This window comes from Erpetoichthys calabaricus, chromosome 1, assembly GCF_900747795.2.
Source record: "Erpetoichthys calabaricus chromosome 1, fErpCal1.3, whole genome shotgun sequence".
Lineage (NCBI taxonomy): Eukaryota > Metazoa > Chordata > Cladistia > Polypteriformes > Polypteridae > Erpetoichthys > Erpetoichthys calabaricus.
Window position 1 is genome coordinate 104,696,557 of NC_041394.2, and position 8,843 is coordinate 104,705,399.

Below are 8,843 nucleotides of genomic sequence, written 5' to 3' on the forward strand. Positions count from 1 at the left end.
GGAAGCAGATAAAATGAGCGTCACCAACATTGGAACAGCTCTTACAAGTTTACAAGTTTTAGGATAACATAAAAATTAAATCTGACATCTCAGCTCTGTGGTTTCACTTACCATACTCTATGGTCAAAAGAAAAACTTAGCAGGCATTCACAAAAACAGAAGAGTAACAAGTGACTTAAAAATCAAAAAGCATTGATCAGGACCCTTAACCAAATCACATGGTGTTTGGCAAAGCATTTGTTGAATTTACATAGCACTTCTAAATACATATTCCAGTAAAAGTCCTTTGGGAATTGCAACATGTGTCTCAATACTTAGTACTGCAGTAGAGATTGAAGTTGATTTTGTATGGAAGTGGGATGAAACCTTTCAAAAGAAGTAGAGACATGATTAAAAATATCAGTGTGATGATGTTGTGATGAATATTAATTTTTGTTTATATTCTGTTTTTTTCTGAATTAAAGCCAAACAATCTTTATTGTATAAAAGAGAAAAACAGAGAGATCTACTAAAAGAAAGATATGAGAAAGGGAACATTTATAGGAAGAGTGGAATTCAGAAATTTCTAATCTTTTAACCAGAAAACTGAAACCAGACTGCAGTCCCAAAATAAATGCATTAAGGCACCTGGGCCATTTACATAGCAGAACTGACAGTAGGAATTCTGAGTCAGGCCTATGGCGCAATGTCTATGAGGAGTGATACAGTATATAAATGATGTACTTTATTCGGTGTGCGCTAATAGACGCAATTTCTGATAATCTAATTAAAACTGTGCTCCACAAAATATATAAAAAAAATCTTTGATAAATCCGGCATACCATAGTTAAAGAAAACAGAAGATAAGATGCTCTTAAATATAGGACGGAGGGAGACTGCTCTACTGGCCAATGAAGTTCTGCAGCATCAATATTGCATGTTGTGCAGGCCAGGAGGCACCAGTGAGCCCCAAATATGAACACACCAACACAGTCTCAGGTTCAAATAAAGGGTGTTTATTGCAAATATATTGTAATAACAAGCATACAAAACAAGTAATTTCTTTTTCTCTCCTTCTCTCCTCCCTCTGCTGCACTGCTCTTCTCCAGTCAAGTGATGCCTTCTTTCCTCCCAGCTCCAGCTCTGGTGTTACTCCAAACAGGGCCTTTAAAGGATTAATTATAATTATGAATTCAACATTATCTGACAAATAAATGATTATTTAATGGTCTTAGAACAATCTATACAAATATGATCTTGCATAGTTGGTAATTAACATCATCATTTATAGCTTTGTGATATATTTCTGATCATTTTAATCTTGAAAGATGTTTCCAAAGTTCACTTTTCCAGATCATCTCCATGCCACTGCTACACTTCTACCTTATCTCTTTAATAGGGGACTTTTCAATGAGAGAAGTCAAAAGAGAATGTTGAGACTTGTTAAAACTAAAGGAAAAGTATCACAAATACACACTCTTTATAGCAGGGGTGTGTGGAAGGGCTTTTTTTTTTGTATGCAGAAAGCATCAGAACATGAAAGGGATGTGCGTCAGAACAGCTAAGAACAGAAAGATGAGACAGTAGGTATGTGGCCAAAACTAAACAAATGACAATTTGAAAAATGCCATCTGGCATAAAGATTCTCAATTTCTGCTGTGTCATACAAATAGCAGTTTCAGAAACAACATTAACCCATTGATATGTCCTGCTTTGTGTCATAATGGTTTTTAGTAGTGTTTAGATATGAGGATTTTTTTAACACACAGTAGGCTTCTTAACTCCATCTGAATTATTCTAAATATCAGATACCTAAAGCATACAAACGTGACAGTGACTTTAGTTTATTCCAATGGCCACCATAGTCGGCACATCTCAGTTTAACATAACACCTTTGGCATGAGGTGAAATGGGAAGTATGCTGCCAAAATGTGTAGGCAATAAATCTGCAGGACCGGTATAATGCTATTGAATCAATGGCAGTGGTGCATGGTTCTAGGTAAGCATACCCAATAAAGTAGCCACTGAGTAGATAGAAACAATCACAAAAATATTTAGTTTTATTCTAAAATTTTTAGCTTTATTCTAACACACTTAGTACAATATTATTTTCAGAAATGTTTTTATTAGTACGTTTATTAGTATCCAAATGTATTTTGCAACTGAACGACCTTTGCTGGAATCTGAAATTGAGCTACCCTAGTTATTTTGCGTTTTATAGGAAGACCAGAAATGCACAAACCGAAATCTTTGAGAGTGTGGTCAACAAGGGAAGAGTTACTGCAATATAAGATATGAACATCCATAATTTGGTGTTTTAGAGAAGAGAATGTGCACCATCTAGCACAACAACTACACCTAATCACTAGCTTGTAAGCCATCTGTTTTTTTAAATGCAGTCAACATTTCCATGTTGATTACATAACTCAGTTATTTAGTCTAGTTTGCCAGATATTAGTTAAGTGAAGCAGTGATTCCTGGTTTTTATCTTCAGCGCAGTGTCTACTATTGTATTGAAGTAAATTAAGTGTACCAATTTTAAATTTGAGAACTTTAAAGATTTATATTATGTCCATTTTGACATGTTACAGCCAGAGTTTATTCCCTGGTTTATGTTTGTTTTCCATTTTATTGTTATTTTTGTTGTTTTTAAACTATTATGTTTCACGTCCAAGAAGCATGCCCACCTGACATCATTGCTGCTGGCACCACCCTACACCTTTATTCTGATGGACTTGGTCCCAGCAGAGGTTCATTGAGTGTCATTGAAAAAGTGTATTATTGTAAATATTGTACACTGTATTATTTTTTTCAGTTCTATTATGCATTGGACTAAATTGCTTTGCCTTTTTTCAATTTCTGTTCTTTTGTAAATTATAAATAAATCACTACCTATATAAAAATCCCTTCTTGGACTTGTCACTCAAGCCAGAGGTCTTGACTGTTCTTTTCAGTTTTATATATTTTGAACTTGAACTTGAAAGCCAATTTTCCATTTTGTGCCTGTGCAGACCAAAGCTGACCTGTGGATTTTTGGGTCAGGCTGCCAGTTGTAACGCTTGATTGGTGGATCTTTTTGAGGTCTCACCTGCTTTTTGCCATCTTGTGTGCACTTATTCATAAAATAAACATATAGCCTGCTGAAGACATTTAGCTCCTCAAAAATGTTAGAATTTAGTCCCAGGATGCACTTGTTTGCTCTTCTCTGCACAGCTTCTAGAGATGCTATTCCTATTTCTCAGTGTGGTTACCAGAACGGCACATAGTATTCCAGATGCAGTCTAACTGCTGTTATGGTTTAAAGGCTTTGAAGTGTGCAGAATATCATTGTGCATATTGTTTGCATTAAAATATTTATTTTATGAGGATAATTCATTTTTGTTGTTATTTTTATGATGTTATGCGTCTATATTTTCAGCTATGACTTTTGCTTAGCATTTTAGGTCTGTTTGCTTGGTATTCTCTGTTTTACTGGCTTTAGACTCCTGCTTTTTTGATTAATGATTTTGAGGCTTTATCTCATGGTCTTGGCTTTATTTTGTCTTTGTTCTTTCCATTTTCCATTTTGGGATTACACTACTGCATTATACCATTCTGGCACAATGTTCTATAAATTATATTTAATAGTTTGTATGACACAAGATTCTTCTATGTATTGCCTTGAGGGATATAATATTGTGACAACACAAATATCCAAATCCCTTTCATGGTCTTTTACTTGTAAGTCAGAAACACCCATCATGTTTATAACGTAAGAGACAAAATTTGTAAAGAGATTTGGGGTATCAAACATTTCCTGTTTTATTTATCAATAGCAGAGCAAACAAACAATACAAAAATACAATGCTACACAGATGTGCATACCACAAACTCCAGTCTTCAGACTGCGTCATGTTGGAAATAAGTTGCTGGAACCAGGGGAGGCATGGCTAGAGCCAAGTTCTGAGTTCTTCTTCTGGGTCATGGTCTTCTTGCTCAAAGGTAGCAAAGGAAAACAGTAATGAGAACGTGCCACATCCAAATTATTCTTCTTTGCAGCATTTTTAGATCAGTCCCTGTAAAAGTCACATTATGCTCACATATTTGACACTTGCTTATTGACCTTGTCTGTTACTATCACTGGCTGAAAGACAACCTTTACAGGAACAGACCTAGCAGACTGGCATATATCAAGAGAAAGGCCAAGGTGAAACCAGAAAAGAGAGAAAGTGATAAAGAAAGAGAAAGAGAGGGAGATATGCAACACATATCACAGGGATGGCAACCTTCGCATAGCAGTGTGTAAGAAGGCAGGGAGCTGGTATGAGTGAAACTGGGAGTATGCATGAGTCCCAGGGAGTGTAGATGGATTAATAAATTAACATTTAGCATGTTAATAACTTATTTAAAAAATATTCCTTTAAATAACATAGTTGTTCCTTTTGCTATTGAATTCAGATTTTTTAAGTATTCACTTAAATATTTAAGGTCCGAAAAATCTTTTAGACAATGGGAGTTTATTTCCTCTGCTTATCCTGAATGAACAATTTTATTTCTGTTAAACTATTTCCCATTGGGATTAATAAAGTATCTATCTATCTATCTATCTATCTAATCACAAATAGAACTTAAACAGTAGTAAGCCTATAAAAGATATTTTAAAATGACAACAATATTTATTTTAATTACTTACATTACTGTGTAAATGAAGTAATGGCAACCAAATGCCATTTTTAAAATTTTAGAGACAATATTTCTTTACTATGATATATACATTGGCAGCAAGCAAGATAAATATTAGTGTAATAGCTTAAACGAAACTGCAAATTTGTTCATAACCACATGTTGTGGTTTTGTTGTTAGCCTAGTTCAAACTTGGTTTGACAATGTTGTTGGCTTCTCTTTTCTCAGCTTTTGGATTCCAACTGCTAAACAAATTTTTTAGTTGGGCAGTTTCACTGAAAGTAACTGCTAATTATTGCACATTCAGTCTATTGTATAATCCATGTGTATTCATGAATGTTATTCAGAGTATTATATATCTATCTAGCATTTCTAAATGTCCACCTTCTTTCTATGATGCTGAAATTAAAAACATCTGTAATGTTTATTCACTCAGAATGTTTGTTCAATACTACTATACTTTGCTGAAATACCCTTATTCTTGAAAATCTATTTTCAAATTCCAGTATTGTCAGAATACTGTTAGTTTTTTTTTTTTTTTTTTCGATTTCCCAAAGTTCAGTTCAGGACATGCAAATGCTTTTCTTTCCAGGGTTACAGTGTGACTCATGTTGGAAAAATTAGTCGCTGGCATGAAGTGCCTAGGATTTTGGCAAGTTCCCCATTTCTTTTCCCCTCCAATTTTAGATGAACTTGCAGGTTTCTTAATGACACTTTTGACAGTATTCACTAAAGACGGTCTTTAAGGCTGTTTTCTTGGGATAAACCTCAATGAATTCTAATATCCCTTCAAGTATTAAGGAAAGCAAAGCAAAATGGATTTTACAGAGTAGTATTTCATATGAAATGAGATTAGGAATAGAGAATTTAGGCTACTGCTATTCAGAAATCTGAAATAGAAACTCTAGCTTGGCATGCTGCCTAATGATTATAAATGTCTCCATTCTGGTTGGCATTTCAGTAATTTGGATGGAAAAACAGACTTGCATCAGTTAACTCTTAGTGGTCGTAATGACATAATCTTTGAACTGATTAAACAATGCTTTCCAGAACATTGGTGCAAGGAGAAAAAATAAATGAAAGATTGTTTCTGATGAGTACTTTTGGTAAATACAGCATCATGAATTATTAAATTATGCATTATTTATAGAGAGTTTCATATTATCAAACATACTGCCTGGCTAGCACAATTACAGACATTACAGGCTAATTGCTCCTAAGAGGCAATCAATCAACAAAAAACAGTGAATGATCACACAATTTTTGGTGTAGTTTATAATGAAGTAAAAGCTCAAAAGTTAGACAGCTTTAGCTTCAAAACAGATAATTGTCATAAAGTAAAAACAAAGTACATGTAATGAAAATTTCAAGTAAAACAATACAATTAGGAACATCTGTTTCATAAGAATTGTTTTATTGTGTTTTATTTGTAAACTATTAAATTAATTATTCTTCCATAGCACCTTTCATAAAGCACACCAAGACAAGCTGCAGCACATTCAATGAAAGCAGTTAAAGGTCACAACAAGCTATACACCAAGGCATTTCATTTCAGTTGGCAAGTTTTCTCTTGGGTTTTTGTAAATAAAATTCAAATAACTTTATGAAGAAAAATAATATAACCATATCTAAACAAGTTAGAAGGCCTAGCATCCCTGGATTTGATCCAGATTTTGTCTGTAAACTGACAAGCTGAAGAAAGAAGTCTTCTGTACAGAAGACAGCAGGACGGTCTCCAGATTTGACAGAGAATTACTGGCAAGCCAAAAAGACAGCAGCTGCAATTGTGGCTGAGTCAAAGACCCAGGGGGTGGGAATGGTCTGGAGAGACCACAGAGAATGAGTTTTGCACAGTTTCAAAGAGGTTCTGGCAATCCATTTAACACCTTAGGAAAAAAGGTGGGAGGCTGCCCTGACTGTTCCTAGCAAGAGTAGGATATGTTGACTGATTATATAATCGAGGAGCATGAAAAGGAACCCCTACACCCTTTGGAAATGTCATCTTCCTCCTCCTCCTCTGAAACAGCAAGAAGGAGGTGGGTCTAATTTGATAAAATTTCAGTTTATTTTTTGCATAACGCTCTACACTGACTATCATTCAGAGTGCATACAAATATTTATGTCTATAATATGTTAAAGTAAATTATTAACCCTTAGGGCATCATTACCAAAAATCACCACTCGGACATACCTTGGTACTTCTAAATGTAACATAGTGATATTTTATACTATCGTTGTGTCTCACATTCTCTGATTCAGCACAAATTCCGCTTTTCTGCAATGCCAATTATGAACAGTCCTTTGCAACATGATGAAACATTCAGAATATATACAATGAAATTATTTGAATATAACAGTGAAAACCACAACCTCTTTTGTTTTGAAACAAGTAAACAAATTCAAGTCTCTGCTGAAATTTTCACTCTCTATCTCTCTCTTTCTCTTACATCCTCCCCATTGCTGTGGCCCATTTCCAGAGGCAGTCCCACTGAACATTATAGAAAAAAAAATGATAATCTCACAAAAATAAAAGACATTACTGGTGTGCTCCAAGTAAAACAAAATGAAAGTGAAATAAGATGTTACTTTTAACAAAAAATAATCATCACTGATTTGGCTCCAAAAGCTGAGCATGTGAGCAGACAATAGGTTGGCACTTTCTTACAAATAAAAGCAGCACTGTAGAAAAAGGTAGGCTCCAAATAACAACGGCCTGCCACTGCTAATGTACAGTACTTCATGTACAAAAGCAGAGCATGGTGAGTAGGTCTGTATAAAAACAGTAAAATCAACTTACATCTAGTCTAAATCTGGGTAAATGTCAGCCATGGGCTGCTTTGCATGTGTAAGCACAAAGCAGTAGCCTCTTTCCTTCTCACTGCCTTCACTTCTGCTGTTGAAAAATATTTTGCAGCCATTGATTCCATACAAATGTAAAAATGTTGTTCCCAAATTAAAAAAAATGCAGCAAGAGATCACTTTCTACAAACAAGGAACACTGCCTGCCGCTGTCACAACTTGGCACTATTACAAGGTGATGCTCTGTGCTCTGACTGGCAATAGCAGATTGTGATCCATCATCTAATCTTACTGCCAAGGTTTGAAAATATGCCCTCAGACTTTCTAATAAAGTTTTAAAAAGTCCTCTGACTGTCAAAAATTACCACTAGTCAGAATAAAGTAAGGTGATGTAAACTGCTACCAGAAATAGAGGAAAAGTGCTCTAAACATGGCATATTCAGCAGTGGGTAAATAGCGCTAAAATAGTAGAGGTTTTATGCAGTCTAAGTATACCAGGAGACAGTTTGGATTTGGGACCAAAAGATAAAAATTGAAACAGGAACTCAATTAAATCAAATAATAAAAAAATATTAATCCAGAAACAAAAAAACAAAGCCAAATGATCTAAACCAGGCATGCTTAAATGAAGAACCACACACAAAACTTCCTTATTGGAATCTCATATGACTAGGAGGTGCCTCTTGATACCCTTTGCACTATTGACTTGATTACATCAAAGATCTTAACCTCCAATCATCCCTAAGTGGCAACCAAATTAGCAACAGAATGCAAAAAATCAACAAAATCACAATGACCATGAGAAAAACAAAATGGCATCAGAAAAACTATGAATATTTTGCAACTAATGTAAAACAACTAAAAACCAATATAATAATATTATAAATGGTATCTGAACCCCAAAAACCTATGATGGAATAGCAAAATATTTTAAAAATTCACAATAACAATATAAATATTTACAATTAACCGAAATCATAACAGGTGTATCATCAAAAGCCCTGGATATCTAATTGTAGTAGTAGTCTAAAGCATCTTTGTGTCTCCAACCAATATATAATAAAAAAAATGGAATCTTCAATTAATTAACTGCATTACTTTCTCTCATACCACCATTTGGTTTTTATTATCAGTGCTTTTGTGCTTTTTGTTGTCTCTGTTGTTAAGCAGTTGACATGCAAGGTCAACAGGAAGTGTGCGATTTGTGCCATCACAGGGTCATAGGTATAAAAGTCACCATTGGACACTTCCTAGTTTGGCCAAGTTTGTATAGAAAACCTAAAAATCTTAGTATTATTTTCTTTAATTCTTACCATATATACTCACATATCAGTTGGGTCTTGAAACCCTAAAAATCGATCATAAAATCATTCCCCGATTTGTATGTTGTTCAAAAATGCGAG

At 34.5% G+C, this 8,843-nt stretch overlaps 1 long non-coding RNA gene across 1 annotated transcript; it reads right to left on the reverse strand.

Annotated features, from left to right (window-relative positions):
* Positions 1-898: 898 nt before the first annotated feature.
* Positions 899-7,996, reverse strand: LOC127528917 (uncharacterized). The gene is made up of 3 exons (XR_007935540.1): positions 7,439-7,996; positions 3,844-3,953; positions 899-1,144 (listed from the first exon to the last, which is right to left on the reverse strand). It is a non-coding gene; the product is annotated as an uncharacterized LOC127528917 (long non-coding RNA).
* Between the last annotated feature and the right edge of the window lie 847 nt (positions 7,997-8,843).